This window comes from Xyrauchen texanus, chromosome 8 (genome assembly GCF_025860055.1).
Source record: "Xyrauchen texanus isolate HMW12.3.18 chromosome 8, RBS_HiC_50CHRs, whole genome shotgun sequence".
Lineage (NCBI taxonomy): Eukaryota > Metazoa > Chordata > Actinopteri > Cypriniformes > Catostomidae > Xyrauchen > Xyrauchen texanus.
In genome coordinates, this window is record NC_068283.1 from 9,786,745 (window position 1) to 9,802,395 (window position 15,651).

Here is a 15,651-nt window from a genome sequence, read left to right on the forward strand (position 1 = left end):
TCATTAGGTGACAGCAGGAGGTCATCAGCTTTAAGGAGGTATTTGAATTATCTGCCATCTAAGATCAGTCCAGGGCAAGATGACTTGAAGATAGTGGCAAATGCATTTATCTAAATATTAAATAGAGTTGGGCTGAGGCTACAGCCTTGACGAGCTCCCTTGGTCTGATTGAAATAAATGTTATTTTGTCATTTATCTTAACACAGCATGTATTGTCACTGTACATGTCTTTTATGGCATAATATGTCTGGATGAGATTCAGGAAGAGTCCGTCATGCCAAACAGAATCGAAGGCCTTTTTAAAGTCAATGAAACAACCAAATATTTTGCCTTGTTTTGTTTGAACAAATTTCTGTATAAATGAATGGAACATGTAGATGTGATTAGTTGTTCTCTGATTAGGAGAAAGAACAAGCTACAACTCCCCTTTAGCAGCCTGTCAGAGGAGTTCATGGTTTCCCGGGCAAGAGAGGTGCTGCTGTACAGAGAGTCCACTGACACCAAAGTCTCCTTGGCTGGTATAGAGGTGAGGACGGTAGGAAGTGGAGCGCCCAGGAGGCAGTCGACCAGGCTGAAGCGCGGCTGCGGCACAGCGTGCTGGTGAGGACAGTGGCATCAGGACGTGCAGGGCTTGGTTGTATCCAAAGACCTCGATATGACAAGGCCCAGGGAAAGGACAGGTGTCAACTGGTCCAAGAAGAAATCCGATCAGGGGTGGAGGAAAGACGCATCAGCAGGATGGTGGGGATGCGAAAACAGGGGGCATGGACTCGATGGGAAGAGATAATGGACCATAAGATCTCGTGTTCGGAGTTGTGGAAAGCGGAGCCACACCGGATCCAGTTCCTTATCCGATCAGTCTACGATGTCCTCCCCAGCCCAACCAACCTCTTCTCCTGGGGCCTGATAAACACCCCTGCATGCCCTCTGTGCCAAAAAAGAGGGTCCCTGGAGCACATATTAAGCTGCTGCCCTAAAGCCCTGGGAGAGGGACGTCACGATCAGGTGCTTAGGGTCATTGCAGAAGCCATCAACACAGGAATCTCCCTCAGCAGGCACCAGCAGCCAGCACAGCGCTCAATTGCATTTGTCAAGGCTGGAGAGAAACCACCACAGAGCAGGAACCCAGCAGGGGGACTTCTGGCAACACCCCAGGACTGGCAGCTAAAGGTTGACCTGGGAAGGCAGCTCAAATTCCCAGAAACCATCGCCATGACTACACTTAGGCCTGACATGGTCCTCCTTTCAGAATCATCAAGGCAGGTGGTCCTACTGGAATTTACTGTGCCCTGGGAAGACCGAATGGAAGAGGCGTTTGAACGGAAGAGGGCCAGGTACGAGGAATTGGCTGGTGAATGCCGTAGCACAGGATGGAAGACCCACTGCCTCCCCATCGAGGTTGGCTGCTGAGGGTTAACCAGACAGTCGCTCTACAGGGCCTTCAAGCTCCTGGGAATAAGGGGATTGCACATTAAGAAAGCCATCAGGAACATCACGGATGCTGCTGAAAAGGCATCTAGATGGCTGTGGATCAAAAGGGGTGATCCGTGGATCACACATGCTACCTAGTCACAAGTCGGGGACTGATCACCCCTGGCTGGGTCGCCTGGGCGAGGGTATATGATGTTGAGAGACCCGAAACACCCGATGACTCCAGGTTACATCACTGATGATGTGTCTAGGTCGCACCTGCAAGGTGTATGTTAAATCAGGCATGAATCCAATCTGACATTTATTTAGTGTCTTGTGTTCTTGAATGAAGTTCACTAATCTGTTATTTATAATGCAACAGAATAGTTTCCCAAGGTTGCTGCTTACTTTAATTCCCCTGTAGTTATTTGGGTTGTAGTTGTCCCCTTGTTTGAAAATTGGGGTGATTTGATTTTTCTTCCAATTCTGAAGAAAGTGTCCAAATTTTAAAAGCAAATTAAATAATTTCAGAATAGCATCTTTCATTTTGGGACTCCTATGTTTCAGCATCTCATATATTCATCCAAGGGATTTCATCTTTTCAGTCAGTTCATGTAATGATATGGGGGTGTCCAAATGGTTTAATTGATCTTTTATTGTGTGTTCCAGCTGATTTGGTTGGCAGGTCAAATGTTTTTGGTGGAGGTTTGGTTTATTTTGAGAATAGTTTTCCAAAATGTTCTGTCCAGAGTTTGGGTTACAGATGGGAATGGATTTTACTTTTTTTTATTAATCTAAATTGCTCCATAAAAAGCTGATTTTGCTGTATAAGTCTCCAGCTGAACTAATGTCATCTGGTTCCTTTCTGGTTCTTGCATCCAGATCCCCCATTAACTCTCTCTCTCTCTCTCTCTCTCTCTCTCTCTCTCTCTCTCTCTCTCTCTCTCTCTCTCTCTCTCTCTCTCTCTCTCTCTGTTTCTCGGTGTATGCTGGGAAGTGGTAGTGTGTGGGAGGGTGATCACGGTGAGAGGGAAATTTGAAAACTCTTTTCTTAACTATTCATTTGGGAGCTTATGGGAAGGATTTCCATGTATGTAATTTCGCAAAACTAGTTTGGTCTTAGTCTGTTAAATTCTCCGATTTTGTGTACGTGTAATAATCTAGTATTGTCGTGTCGGGGACGGAGATGGCGTGGCACTGGAGTGTGCAGGCGCCGTCTCTGTTGCTCCGTCACGGCATCAGGTGTGTCACGAACGCTGGAGAGTCTGTAGAAGACATGCTGTTGGATGTAGCTGAACGCGTCGGTCATGACAACTTTTTTTCTGCGTCCCGAATGAACAAAGCGGTGGTGGTTTTTCTCAAGGATGAACAACTAGTGAATCGTTTGATCGAAAGCGGAGTTTCGATAAGTGGTGCTTTTATTCATGTTCAACCGTTAGTAACACCAATGAGTAGAGTGACCATTTCCAATTTTCTGCCGTTCATTCCTAATGCTAATATTGAGCACGAGCTATCGCGTTTTGGTAAACTTGCTAGTGGAATCAAAATGGTTCCACTTGGCTGCAAAAATGCAGACTTGAAACATGTGCTGTCGTTTAGGCGACACGTATTTATGTTTTTAAACTCGCTGACTCTTAATGTGTCTTTTCGATGCATGCATGAAGGCAAATCGTACATGCGATATGCGAGCGCAGGTGAGATGCGATGCTTTTACTGTGTTCCAGGACGTACAATAATGGATAATTTATTTCTTATAAGAGATGTAATGGACCTTTCTTTGAAAGATGATTTTAATATTGGTTTCTTATCGATTGATCAAGAACATCATTTGATCGTGTGGGTCATTAATACCTTTTAAATGTTTTGAAAGCATTTGGGTTTGGGGAAAATGATATTTCTTGGATCCAGTTACTGTATAGAGGTGCCTCAGCAATGCTTAAGGTTGGAGGGGGATTGAGTTGTCCAATACATACAGGGGAATTAGGCAGGGTTGTCCAATTTCTGGACAACTCTACAGCTTAGTTATTGAGCCTTTGCTAATTAAGCTGAGAAATAATTTGAAAGGTTTTCATATACCAGGGGATTTTAATGGGTCAAGTGTCTCTGTTTCAGCTTACGCTGATGATGTAACTGTGTTGATTACTGGACAAGGGGATATTCAGATGTTGTCTAGAAGTTTAGCTTTATATGAGAGAGCCTCTTCATCAAAAGTAAACTGGGCAAAGAGTGAGGGTTTTGTTGTGGGTCCTTGGAAAAATGGTGGGCCACCTAAGCTTCCAGGGGGGTTACAATGGAATACAGAGGGAATCAAAATTCTTGGAGTATTTCTGGGTAAAGAAAATTATAGACAAAAAAACTGGGAGGGTATGCTGGAGAAGGTGTCAGCCAAGTTGTCTAAATGGAAATGGCTATTGCTTGAACTATCCTACAGGGGTAGAGTCTTGGTTACAAATAACCTGGCCGCCTCCATGCTATGGCACAGACTAAATGTGCTGGATCCTCCAAATGAACTGATCAAAGTAATACAGAAGACATTTGTCGTTTTCTTTTGGTCGGGGCAACACTGGGTTCCTGGATCTGCATTATATATGCCTTTACAAGAAGGAGGACAAGCTCTAATTGATATAAGAAGCAGGATTATGGCTTTTAGATTGCAAGCTGCACAAAGAATATTATATGAAGAGGATCTGGGATGGAGTCGGGTTGCTTGTGCTATTTTAAGCACAGCATCTGGTCTTGGGTATGAGAAACAATTGTTTTTACTGAGACTTAAAGAACTGAACTTAAGTGATTTATCCCTGTTTTATCAGTCGATGCTGAAAGCTCGGCTTGATAACTTCAATGTCAACAGAGATCTTTCAAAACCAAAGGAGTGGATTATGGGAGAGCCTTTGTTTTATAATCCACTGATACAAACGAGAACTCTGTCATCAGGAAGCTTGATGAACTGCCTGGCGGGAGCTGGACTCAAGAGGATAGGAGATCTGAGAGACCTTAATGGTTGGAAAACAGCTGCAGCACTACAGTGTGAAACGGGGATTCGATTTCTGCGTCTTCTGCAGCAGGTATTAGGGGAGGTGCAGAGAGCATTGCCTGGAACCTGTAGGGAGGCACTGGAAACTCAACCAACTCAAGATTGGAGGAGAAACTATTATTTCCCATCTATCAGTGTATCTGCAGCTGCAAAGGAAAACTATGAAGATGCTGACACATTATTAACTTTTAAGACCCCGGAGATGGGACAGTTTCATGAAGCTAGTAAAAAAGCTTTGCTTGTGTTAAAGTTGCCCATCAGGGACTTCCAGTTTTGCCATGTAGTGGAGAGACGCGTGGTGTTAGCGCTCCGACGTAAATTTCATATTTTTTCCTCATAACACTACTTTTGGGGCATTTTAGCTATTTTTGTACTACAGTTGATCTTTGTTAAAGTTATATGATCCAGATGAGTAAGGGTACGCGAGCAGGTGGTAAAATCAACCCGCAAACCAAGGCGCCTAATTCTGGGCACGAAAGCGGCAAGATGTCGGACGATGCCTCAAACCCGCTAACGACTGACACACTGGTGAGCGAACTTGATAAACTAAGGAGAAACATAACTGGTGAACTCACCGCGCTGCTGAATTCGTCGCTGGAGTCCATTCACTTATCCATTGCCTCTATTGGGTCCACTTTGGCGACTCAAGCGACAACCATCACTGACATGGAAACTAGCCTATCCGACCACAGCGACAGGATCACACATCTCGAACAGGAGGTCTCTACTCTTCAGTCGAATTTGTTATCGGCGACGGAGGAGAATGTCGCTTTAAGAGCTAACTTGGAAGACCTCGTTTCACGGTCCAAACGGCAGAATATTCGTGTGATTGGTCTTCCGGAGGATATTGAGGGAAGGGACGCAAGGCAGTTTATGGCAGATTTGTTCACCGAGGTCGCCGGCGTCGCTCTTCCCTCCCCACCGGAGCTTGATCGCGCCCATCGGAGCTTAAGACCGAAACCCCGTCAAGGTCAAAATCCCCGTCCGATTATAGTGAGATTTCATCGCTACATCGAGAAGGAGGCTGTCCTCAAATTCGTGAAATCGTCAAAAGAAATTACTTTCAAGGGTCACAGAATCAAATTCTATGAGGACTTTTGCGCTTCGGTGGCTAACAGGAGAGCTTCGTTCAACAACATCAAGGGCCTGTTGTATAAACGTGGTGTTCGTTTTGGCATTCGTTTTACCCGGCCAGACTTCGCGTGTCATACAACAATACGGAGCATTATTTCGACTCTCCTGAGGCTGCAGAAAAATTCTACCACCAAAACTTTGCTTAGAATCGTTACTAGTGGTGTTGGCGATAAGGAGACCCTGTCAACCCCTTTTTTTTTTCTTCTTCTGGAGTACATTTTCTTACTAGTGTTAAATTCTTTGTTTGTTGGAGTCAACTTCACTACATAATCGGTTGTGATAACGTTTTTCTGGTAACTCGTCATGTCTAAGTGGTCGAGTATCAGAAGGGATCTTATTTTGCTATTTTTGAGCATATTTGTATTTTTGGTCTCTATGTTCTGGGTATGTTCGGGAGTTATGTTAAATGGAGGATTATTTTGTCTTATTTGGCTTTTAATGATGTCTCTTACACATGCTATCATGATTGAGCTTAAAGCATTGTTTTTTTCTTTTGTACCCAATTTAGATTATTATGCTCTACTTTGCAGTTTTATGAGTAAACCACCTGTGAATTCTAAGGGGGGAGGGGTTGGACACAATGTTAGAATCGTTACATGGAACGTACGTGGGATGGGTGGCCAAATTAAACGCTCCAGAGTTTTTTCTCATCTAAAATCACTGTCCTCTGATATTATGTTTCTTCAGGAGACACAGTTGCGCACAGGTGATCACACCAGACTGCGTAAACAATGGGTTGGTCAAGTATTTCATTCAAGTTTTAATAGCAAATCCAGGGGTACTGCAATTCTGATACATAAAAGAGTCATGTTTCTAGCAGAGCAAGTACTTTCAGATCCTGAAGGCCGCTTTGTAATCGTCAGTGGTATTCTTTTTCAATCTCCAGTAGTCTTAGTAAACGTATATGCCCCAAATTGGGATAACCCTACTTTTATGTCTATGCTTTTCTCAAAAATCCCAAATCTTGACACTCATCACCTTATTTTTGGAGGGGACTTTAACTGTGTTATCGATAATAATCTTGATAAATCTGCGACTAAATCTTCTTCTCTCTCTGCTATGTCCAGGTGTCTAATTTCACTAACAACTCAAATAGGCTGCATAGATCCCTGGCGCTTTTTTCATCCCTCTGACAAGGTATTTTCTTTCTTCTCTGGTGTGCACCATGTTTACTCCCGGATTGATTATTTTTCCTCGATAAAGCCCTTCTCTCTTCGGTTATTTCTTCAGATTACTCTGCCATTGTTATTTCTGATCATGCCCTGCATGTGTTAGATATTTCCTTTAGGCCGGCTTTTAAGAGCCGACCTCAGTGGAAATTCGATGTAGGGCTTCTTACCAGAACTGACTTCTGCGAATTTCTATCCAAAAATATAGACTTTTTCATTGAGACTAACAAAACGGAGACCGTGTCTGCTTCTCTTCTGTGGGAGACATTTAAAGCGTTTATTCGTGGTCAAATCATTTCCTTTAGTGCTCACTTAGCCAAGACAAGAAAATCTCGGCAACAAGAGCTTATCCGTTCAGTTTTAGAGATTGATGGACAGTATTCAAGCGATCCCAATCCTGATCTTAAGCTAAAACGTTTGAGGTTACAAGCTGAATTTGATTTGCTTTCAACAAATAAAGCCGAATATTTGATTAAAAGAACTAGAGCCACCTATTATGAACATGGAGATAGAGCAGGCCGTCTTCTTGCCTCCCAGCTTAAACATCAGTCAGCATCACGCTACATCACGCAGATTTATGATAACCATTCTAACGAGCTCGTTACTGAACCTCAAAAAATTAACTCTGTCTTTTCCTCCTTTTACTCCAGTCTTTATACTTCTCAACCTCCTTCTGATGCTTTCTTAATGGAATCTTTTCTGCACAATTTAAGTATACCCACTATTAACAAATTAACAGAGGAGACATTAGATGTACCTCTCAGGCTAGATGAAATTACCACCTGCATCGGTCTCATGCAATGTAACAAGGCTCCAGGGCCTGATGGCTTCCCCTTAGACTTTTATAAAAACATTTCAGCACAGTTAGCCCCCTTATTGTTTGATATGTATAAGGAGTCATTTGAGCAGTGTTTTCTCCCAGCCTCATTAAATCAAGCATCTATCTCTCTTTTATAAAAAAAAATAAATAAAGACCCAACTTTATGTAGTAGTTATAGACCTATTAGTTTATTGAACGCTGACAATAAAATTCTAGCAAAGGTGCTGGCAAAGCGCATCGATGCATGTCTCCCTGATATTATTTCTGAGGATCAGACCGGGTTTATTGGGGGACATCAGATGTCATCTAATATCCGGCGATTGCTAAATATACTCTTTAGTCCTTCTCTGTCTAAGACCTCTGAAATGATAATTTCTCTTGATACCGAAAAGCATTTGACCATGTGGAATGGAATTATTTATTTACTGTATTAAAAAAGTTTGGCTTTGGTCACAAAATTATCTCATGGATTCACCTTCTATATTCGGCTCCCTCCGCTAGTGTTAAAACTAATGCTGATAGTTCATCATTCTTTTCCCTCTCTCGTGGGACGCGGCAGGGTTGCCCTCTGTCTCCTTTGCTCTTTGCTTTAGCTATCGAGCCACTTTCTATCGCCTTAAAAGCATCTTCGTCTATATGCGGGATCCATAGGGGAGGCACAGAACACCGTGTTTCTCTTTATGCCGACGACTTGTTATATGTACAAGATCCAGTTGGCTGCGCCAACGAGATTATGCACTTGCTCGATACCTTTGGCTCCTTTTCAGGTTACAAATTAAATTTCACCAAAAGTGAATGTTTCCCATAAATGACGTGGCTAAAAAGATTTCTAAAGGTACACTACCTTTTAACTTTTCTCCTTCAGGGTTTCAATATTTAGGTGTAAACATTTCACATTCTTTCAGTTCTATCTTTAAGAATAATTTTACAAATTTGGTTGATCAAATTAAACTAGACTTAAAGCGATGGGACAGCCTACCCCTTTTGTTGGGAGAGTGGAGACCATTAAAATGAATGTTTTGCCGCAACTTTTATTTCTCTTCCAGTCTCTCCCTCTTTTTCTACCTAAATCTTTCTTTAAATGTCTAGATAAAACCATCTCCTCATTTATTTGGGCTGGTAAAATTCCTAAAGTGAATAAAACTATCCTGCAACGACATAAACGCGATGGAGGTCTAGCTTTACCAAATTTTCTTTTTTATTACTGGTCCGCCAACATTTCTAAGATTTTCTTGTGGTGTAATGCGCCAGGGGTCGACTGCAATAATCACCTGTTTTTACCACCAGCTATTGATCACACTTTTAAAAGATGGAAAGATAAGGGGATGGCCTGTTTTTCAGATCTTTTTATTGATAATTCTTTTGCTTCATTCATCAATTTTTTGTCCAAATTTAACCTGAATACTACAGGCTTATTTAGGTATTTTCAACTCCGCAGTTTTGTTAAGACGAACTTCCCTAGTTTCCCTCAATTACCAGAAAAATCTCTGGTTGAGAACTTATTGTCAGCTTCTACAGGTGGTAGTCGTATATCCTCTGTCTACTCCATGTTACTTTCTAATACGTCCTCTCTCTCCTGCCTAAAGATGACTTGGGAAAATGAGCTGCAAATCCAGTTATCGGAAGAGCTATGGTCTGAGGCCCTTGCTAGAGTTAATTCTACTTCTATATGTGCTCGGCTGAGTCTTATTCAGCTAAAAGTCTTACATCGAATTCATCTTACCAAGGCTAAACTTCATAAATTGTTTCCAGAAACAGGGGACTACTGTAACAGATGCTCCTTTTCTCCTGCCGATCACACCCACACATGTTTTAGCTGCCCAAAACTGGACTCGTATTGGGCTTCTTTTTTTGACTTCATGTCTAGAGCTCTCCACGTTTCTCTATCTCCATGCCCTCTAGTCACCATTTTTGGCGTGTCTCACTCTTCATCCATCACGAGACAGAAAGCAGAGGTTATTGCTTTTGCTTCTCTTATTGCTAGAAGGTGTATTTTGTTACAGTGGAAGTGTCCAACCCCCCCTCCAACTACATCTTGGTTAAAGGATCTGATGTCATTCCTTTCACTTGAAAAGTTTAAATACTTGACCCGGGGCTCAACTGATAAGTTTTATTAATTATGGAACCCTATTTTAAATCTTTATGACTCTGTATCCTCACTAGATTCTGACTAAATATATCATGGGTATACAATAATTTTTATTTTTTTATTTATTTATTATTATTTATTTATTCTTATTATTATTATTATTATTATTATTATTATTATTTTTTAATTGTATAGTATAATCGCATGTAGAGACTGCCGATATTTCTAATCCTCTTGGGTGGGGTGGGGAGGGGTTCGGGGTGGTGGTTCCGTTTCTTTTCCCTTTATTTAGTTATATGTTGTTAGGGAATGTATAAAAGATAAATGTGCAGACAATGTTTTCTCTTTTTTGCCTGTCTCTTTAATGATTCAATGTACACTTTTATTTTGTCTGTACAATAAAAACCGTTTATAAAAAAAAAAAAAAAAGTTGCCCATCAGACTGTTTTAAAACGAGTACGAGCAGGGAGGTGGACAGAAGTGTTTGGACCAGACTTTAAAGGATCCTGGAGGTCTCTGTACAAACCTCCCACTGAGAAGCGTACAGCAGACCTTCAGTGGAGACTTATTCATGGTGCTATAGCTACAAACAGACACGTGGCACACCTGAATCCAGCATTGGGTAAGGAATGTCCTTTTTGTAGTGTTGATGAGACAGTTGACCACTTATTTATTTATTGTGTGAGGTTAGGCAGTCTTTTTATTGTTTTAAAAAGTTTGTTTGAAGGTTTTGGTGAAGATTTTTCCAATCAGTATTTTATAAGTGGTCCCAAATATAAATCTCATGAGAGAAGAAAAATATGCCTATAAAAATTTTTGTTGGGTATGGCCAAAATGGCAATTTGGAAGACTTGAAAAAATAAGTTATTGTGTATAGGTACAGTAGATGCAGAAAATGCTTTTAAAGGCATGGTGACTGCTAGAATTAAAATTGAGTACACATATTTTCAATTGATTAATGATATTCAAAGGTTCACCGAAATATGGTCTGTGAAAGGAGTTTTGTGTGAGGTTTTGGATGACATGTTGGTTTTCAAATTTTAAAGATGTTTGAAGTATAAATGTTATATATGTGTATATTTTTTATTGTATTTATTGAATTTTTGGATTATATGATTAGATGAGAAATCTGGTATTTGGAAAAAGTTAATGTTATAATAAAGTCGTGTTAAGCCTTTCTCCCTCTCTCTCCCTCGGCCTCTGTTCTCTCAGTTCTGGGAGGTGATTAGTGATGAGCAAGGCATCGATCCAACCGGAACATATCATGGAGACAGCGACCTGCAGTTAGACAGGATCAGTGTTTACTACAAGGAGGCTACAGGTAATTTTTCAAATATTTTATGGGTTACATAAAAGGGGTTGCAGATACAAAATGTGTCAGAATTCTTGTTAGTTCTTCATATGAGTGATTCTCACAAAACCTGTCAAGGAATTGTCCTGGTCCTATTTTACTCCAAAATCAAAAGAAGCAAATAAGAATTGGCTCTTCATTGAAAATGAAGCCTATTTTAGGGCCATTAAGATTTTTTACAATGTGGCATTATATACCTTATTCACAGTAGTGCCATCTTTGATTTTTAACTTCAATGAAAATGGGGCTGTGAGGGAAAGGCTTACCATCACTTCAATGGCACCCACGGTATAAAGCTGGATAAGATCACATCTGAGTTCCACAACTCATGTTGTCTGGAGTTTTTTGTATATTGAAATGTATTGAAAATATATTTTTTCAATGTTTTGTCAGCGTAACGATCCAAAAACACTTTAAACTGCAGTACAGCCCATTGAAGAGACTGTACAAAAATCAAAGATGGCACTGCTGTGAATATGCACATTTTACCCCCCAAACTCTCATTACAACAATGCCAAAAAAAAAAAAGGTGGTTATTATAGTATTCTCAACACCACAACATAAAAAAGATAGATTGTAAAGTATTGAAGCTGCCTTTCATTTTTGCCGATTTTAATTTAGAAAATCAGTGTAAAACAGCATCTTTTTATTGCAATACAGTAAAAACCTTTCTATCAGGAAGACTTGCAGACTTGAGTGAAATTTAAGATAACATTTATTTGATGAATATAAAACAGAAAAGTAATGTCTCTCTTTGGCATAGGCCCTGTCTGGCAGTCTGAAGAAGTTGTACTCAGAACCGTCATATCCTGCCAGAGATAGGAGGCAGGGGCGAGGAACCTAACCCCGTGCAGGACAGGACTCAACTGGTGGTGGTGGGGTGGTGGAGGTTGCTGTGTTAGCACACTGAAACAGCAATGTGATAGATTGTGACTGGGAATTACCCAGCTAATGGTGTGATGATGTACAGCTGCTAGTCTTCCCGCTAGAACTACTCTGCGCTTCCATGACTGTGTTATGATAGGGAACAGTACAATTAAAATGTACAGAACCTTTATGGTAATGAGAATTGGGGGGTAAAATTTGTCACTTTTGTTAAAAGTGTCGTGAAAAATAATGTCACAATATGCAAAATATTTGGGTTTAAATATATGACCAGTACATTTTCTTGACAGGTTTCATGACAATTACCCATACTGTTTATGGCAACGGCATTCAAATATAATGTGGTCCAAAAGGTCTAAATGTTTAAAACTAGGATTTAAAACTGGAAATATACCAAATTAGTATTTTTAATTTTAATTTTAATGAAAGGTTGATGTAAAATGAAGAATATTTTAAGATTCTGCACTATTTATTGGTCACTAATTAAATGTATCACATTGTTAACTCTTGTATAAAGTACAAAGCCAATTCATCAGTAACATCACAAAATGCTCATTGAAGCATTCCTGGTATGTCCTCAAAAAGTGGGGGATATCAATTTCTTGAATGCACATTTATTTTTATTTTTTTTTCACTCGAATTGTTGTGCTGATAATATAATTTGTAATAAACATGTAATTAATTAAAAGAAAAAAAAGAAAAATTAATGCTAGCGGACTTTAGGACTCTACTGTATTTTTGTTTTGTTTTCCAATAAAAATTATCTACAGTAAATATCTAAATTTACAAGCAAAGAGGCAAAATATATTAAGTCTTATCTTTAGAGAAATCTGACCAAATGTAGTAAACTTTATGCTTAAAACAAGAAAAACATATCTACCTTGTTTTTTCTTTTAAATATGTTTATTTTTCATACTCCATTGGCAAAAAGTTGTACTTTTTTAAGAGTAAACCTCACTACATTTTGTTAGATTTCTCTGAAACAAGACAAAATAACTTATTGGCAGTTAAGTTATAAAGTTATTTTGTTTTGTCTTGTAGTAATTTTTGCTTGTCAAGTAAATTTATCTTGCAAGAATATTTAGATATTTTTACTGGAAAACATTTCAAAAGGACTCGGAAAATGATTTGTCCAGTGTTTTTACAGAAATTTGCAAGCATCAGATTCATAGACTGTTTAGTACAAACCATCTGTCCTTGTTTATAGGTGGGAAGTATGTTCCCCATGCCATCTTGATGGATCTGGAGCCTGGCACAATGGACTCAGTTCACTCTGGACCCTACACACTACACAGAAGGAGCAGAGCTGGTGGACTCCGTACTAGATGTTGTTCGCAAGGAAGCCGAATGCTGCGACTGTCTGCAGGGCTTCCAGCTCACACACTCCCTGGGTGGAGGCACTGGATCCGGCGTGGGCACCCTCCTCATCAGATCCGTGAATAGTACCCTGACCATATCATGAACACCTTCAGTGTGGTGCCCTCACCCAAGGTGTCTGATACCGTGGTGGAGCCATACAACGCCACCCTGTTCGTCCACCAGCTAGTGGAGAACACAGACGAACATACAGCATCGACTACGAGGCTCTCTACGATATCTGTTTCCACACACTCAAACTCACCACACCGACTTACGGCGACCTCAACCATCTCGTCTCAGCCACGATGAGTGGCGTGACAACTTGCCTCCGCTTCCCCGGCCAACTCAACGCTGACCTCCGCAAACTCGCTGTCAACATGGTGCCCTTCCCCTGTCTGCACTTCTTCATGCCAGGCTTCGCTCCACTCACCAGCAGGGGCAGTCAGCAGTACCGCTCCCTCTCCATGCCTGAACTCACACAGCAGATGTTCGACGCCAAGAACATGATGGCCGCCTGTGACCCACATCGTGGCCGCTACCTAACTGTGGCCGCCGTGTTCCGTGGACGCATGTCCATGAAGGAGGTAGATGAGAAGATGCTCAACTTCCAGAACAATTAACAGTAGCTACTTCGTAGAGTGGATCCCCAACAACGTCAAGACCGCCGTTTGTGAAATTCCTCCCTGTGGGCTAAAAATGGCCGCCACTTTCATCGGCAACAGCACGGCCATCCAGGAGCTCTTCAAACGCATCTCCGAGCAGTTCACCGCTATGTTCCGTCATAAAGATTTCCTGCACTGGTATACCGGAGAAGGTATGGATGAGATGGAGTTCACCGAAGCCGAGAGCAACATGAACGACCTGGTGTCCGAGTATCAGCAGTACCAGGACACCACTGCCGAAGAGGGCGAGTTTGAAGAGGAGGGCGAAGAGGAGATCGCCTAAATCACACCAGCCTGGTGTGATTTAGGCGATCTTGACCTACTCCATTCCCTCACAGCTTGGACCTCACATTGAAATCTACACAGAAGCATTATAGCCAATTAAAAGGACAGTTCACCCAAAACTGAAAATTCTCTCAACATTTACTCACCCTCATGCCATTCCAGATGTGTATGAATTTTTTATGGAGTAAAAATGAAGATTTTAGAAGAATATTTCAGCTCTGTAGGTCCTTACAATGCATGTGAATGGTGACCAGGACTTTGAAGCTCCAAAAAGCAAATAAAGGCAGCATAAAAGTGACAACAAATATTGTAGAAAACTTCCATGACTTTCAAGACTTGATTTTTCAAGGCCTGGAATAAAACATTTTAAAATTCCCTGATATTTCCAGGTTTTCCACGACTGGAAATCACGTAGTGTGCTTTGCTAATGAAAGAACAATGTTTTAAAAACTACCTGAAAGATTCAGCTACCACTAGAGAGCACTGTTTCTAAAGAAAACGTTATTGAAAAGGTTTCTTAAAAATCCTGGTAATAAAATCTTACATTGTTCTTGTGTCCGAGTTCAAGCTTGTTCTTGGCAAGCAATATTGTGAGGTACAGCCTCAAGCAATCCCATCTAATTGCTTCCTAAAATACCACTCTTGCAGACCCAGTTTTACAAGTATCAGCAGTCATATGCACAAGACAGTTATAGTATGTAACAGAAATTAGACCAGGTTGATTAATCGACTGATATTGGACTATCGGCATTAGTCGATATCTTTGCCCACTTGCCTGATTTACAGAAATTATTCTACCTAGTGTCAGCTCCAAAATATGTCAACAGCCTTGTCAATGGAGAGTGCACATTTTGTTTTCCAAAAAAAAATTTCTCTGTACATATTGGTAAAATAAGTTGAAATTTTGTGTACATCATATTTTCTGTAATGAAATTGTATTATACATTATGTAGGCCTATATATCGACACAATATCAATCACTCAACCACTGATTGAAATGCCATAAAATTTCCAATTGCATATTCGGAGATCTTCAAATGATGATTTGTTTTATTTATTTAGCGATAATTTCTTAATATTTTTAGAACATAAATATGAACTGAAGTAACGGATACAATAGTATGATTATATTTACAGTGCTGTGTTAAGTGAATGATCTCAGACACATAGCATTACATTAAAAATTAAATGCAGGCATTTGTTTTTTTTTTCCCCCTTTTTTTTTTTTGCATGTAAACATTCATGTTTTGATAAAATATTTAAAAAATGATTCCATGCCCAATTCATTGTTACATACACTGATCATATTTCTGGACAATTAGTAACAGATTAATTATATTTTGATAAATATAACTGGGGCAAATCGTGCCAAATGTAGCTTCTGAAATAATCAGTGTGGTTTCAACAAACAAACCTGACCTGACAGTAAAGACATCCAATACTGTGAGCAACT

The 15,651-nt window shown here is 40.4% G+C and overlaps 1 pseudogene; it reads left to right on the forward strand.

Moving 5' to 3' along the window:
* LOC127647746 (tubulin beta chain-like) overlaps positions 1 to 15,401 on the forward strand; it is a 29,056-nt pseudogene extending 13,655 nt beyond the window's left edge.
* The last annotated feature ends 250 nt before the right edge of the window (positions 15,402 to 15,651 follow it).